Here is a 3,156-nt window from a genome sequence, read left to right on the forward strand (position 1 = left end):
GACGAGACCTCAGCTTTTCAGACAGAGGTTCTGGCCCAGGTTTGAGAGCTGGGCTCGGGGGTCAGGCAGACCTGGGTTTTAGGAGTCTCGGGTAAGTTACTTCCAACCTCAGTTTCTTTGTCTGTGAGATGGGCGTGGCTGCAGCCCACGTCACGTTAACCCATATGATGCTTGTCAGATGCACAGAACAGTGCCCAACACGAGGCTCAAAGACGTTGGTTGTGGTTATTTTCACGATGCTGAAGATGCAAAGTGCCCAGTGCAGTGAGTCACACACAGTAGGTGGTTAAGACCTAGTAACTGTTATTATGACCAGTAAATACCAGACTATAGGCACTAGCTACTAGTGGGGTAGTGGTGGGGATAGCCAAGTGGAGGCCCTACTGTGTGCCAGGCACTTACTAATATGGCCTCAACCGACCACGTATCACAGGGTCCCTGAAAGGTAGGAACTGTTGCCCCCAATTCAAAGATGAGGAAATCGAGGCTCAGAGAGGGAAAGTGACTTCTTCTGATGTGAGGCAGACCCAAGAGTCTGACCCTGAAGCTGGGGCTTATTTTGTAATTTTCACATTAAAATAGGACATTAAGGTGGCGAGAAGGCTTAATGTGCTAGGTGACTTTGGGCCAGTCACTGGACCTCTCTGAGCCTCAGTCTCCTCATCTGCAATTAGGGCTCATGCTACTCATCTTGGAAGGTTGCTCTAGCAGGCCATGATTCTGGGGTTCTCTCTCTGCAGGTGGTATGCCAGGATATTCCCATGATGCCCTGGGGGCAGAAAGCAGCCCATCCTCTCTTCGGCTAGGCTCCAGTACCAGGCGTGGTGCTCTGGGGAGGCCTTAGAGCAATATGTAAGGAAAACTGACCGCAGAGGGCCTGGCCCCTCACATGGTCTGGGTCTCAGATGGGGAGGGCTGAGACAAAGTCATCTCCTGGACACCAAAGTGGGGCCATATTTTCTCTGATCAAGAAAGTGATGTAGGGCTTCCCTGGTGGCGCAGTGGTTGAGAGTCCGCCTGCCGATGCAGGGGACATGGGCTCGTGCTCCAGTCCGGGAAGATCCCACATGCTGCGGAGCGGCTGGGCCCATGAGCCATGGCCGCTGAGCCTGCGCGTCCGGAGCCTGTGCTCCGCAACGGGAGAGGCCACAGAGGTGAGAGGCCCCGCATACCGCAAAAAAAAAAAAAAAAAAAAAGAAAGTGATGTAAATGGTATAAAGGGTTCTGAACTTGGAAATCTAACATAGGGCAGGCAGCAGCTTCCACTTACCCACTGTGTGACCCTGGGCAAGGTACTTAACCTCTCTGATCCTATCTTCAGCTGAAATGGGGCAAAAATAATAGCGCCTTGCTTTTTGGGGGGGCCAGTGGGGCTAAGGAGAAAATGTTTGCAAAGCCCCAGGCCTGGCATGAGGTACCTGAATCCAGGCTCTGAAAGCTGGAATTTCCTTTCCCTTTCCCCTCTTCCAAAGGAACCAGGGCTTGGCTGGCCCTGGTCAGCCAGAGGAGACCTCAGACAGGGCTGAAGGTACCTCCCCCCCCTCATTCTTATTCCAGCCGCTTCCCGTCAGGCCCCTGAGTAGCCGTTTGGAGGTTCTGATTCAACACAGATGTTGACCGGTGAACAGGCTGTAGCTGGCAGGCAGCCAGACAGGCGGGGGCTACCTGGCCAAGGCCACGGGCTCCACCCTGCGGCCCAGGCCGGGCTGGCTTCCCCACAGCTGGGAACCTTACCAGAATAGAATTCAGACAGATGCCGGAACCCACCACCAAATGCTCCTTTTTCCCTGGGTTCTGTGGAAACATGAGATTTTGCAATAACAAAGGTCGTTCTGTGAGACCAAGCCAAACCATTTACAGCATCGGGAGAGGCTGCTCAGCAAAATCAAAGAAGCTTGGAGTTTGGACCCTAGCCACGGGAGCCTGATCTGTCAAACCCCATACAACCTACCTCCCTACGGCTGGGCTAAACCTGCAAGAAGCCAGCACTGGGCTGAGTCTGCCAGGGCCTCACACTCTCTGAGCCAGAGGGGCCTGACCGGCAGTGCGAACGGAGCAGGTGGGGAAACTGAGAAATGGGGAAGCAGAGCCAGGACGTGCTCCCATTCCAGGGCCCTCAACTCTGTTCCTCCTTGCATCAAGGTCAAGAGCACGGGCCTGGAGCAGGGGCAAGGGAGGGACAGACCCAGGTTCAAATTCTAGCTCTGCCACTTCCTGGCTGTGTGACCCTGGGCAAGTCACTTAACCTCTCTGGGCCTATTTGTCATCTGTCAACAGGAATAAATAGAAGCAACTACTGGGATGGTGGTGAGGATTCAAGGAGACCACCCAAGTGACACTGGGGGCCACAGAGCACCCAGTAAGTGGGAGAAAAGGTAAATCTTTTTCGAGAGAAAAGGTAGGTCCTCATCCCAGAGAGGTTAGGCAACTTGTCCAAGGCCTTATTGCTACAAAGCTGCGAATCCTACTGGGGTCTAAGTTGCCTTGCCCTGCCCTTGGGGATTTAAAATGACTAGTCTTTGGAGCAAAGCCCCCACTCCAGTCCCCTAGACAGAGGCTTCTGAGAAGGGGCTTCCAGGGCAGTAGAAAGAGCACTCGCATTGGAGTCCTCAGGTTCCTGCCTCAGGCCTGCCTCTCATGAGCTGTGACCTCAGGTCCATTACACAACCTCTCTGGGCCCCCACCCTACAGCTCTGAGATGAGGGTATATCCCTGCCCTTACTCCCCACATTTTTTTCAAGATGTGAATGGGTGTGGAGGGCATGTGACTGAAAGGCTCTGCGTATGCAATTATTCTGATTATCACTGCTGTTATTATTCCGTGGCTGCCCGTGGGGGGTGCTGGGCTGTGTGGAAATTAGGCCTCCATCTCGGGGTGCTTGGCTCAACCCACCAATTTGCACCATATTAATTCTCATCACCTGTGCACTGGGTTTGAGAGGCTGGTGAGACGCAGGGAGGCCATGAGAGCCGCCGTCAGCTGTGGCAGAATCCAAACCTGGGACAGACACGGGGGTTGGAGCTGTCACCGTTCGTATAAGCTGAGGCCTCGAAGGTTTGGAGCGGGGGTGAGTACCCCAGAAGTAAGGGTGGGGGTCTCTCACTCCACCCCAAAAGCATTCCTCTGCCTTCTGCCATCAACCTCGTGCTGTGCCT

This window comes from Mesoplodon densirostris, chromosome 11, assembly GCF_025265405.1.
Source record: "Mesoplodon densirostris isolate mMesDen1 chromosome 11, mMesDen1 primary haplotype, whole genome shotgun sequence".
Lineage (NCBI taxonomy): Eukaryota > Metazoa > Chordata > Mammalia > Artiodactyla > Ziphiidae > Mesoplodon > Mesoplodon densirostris.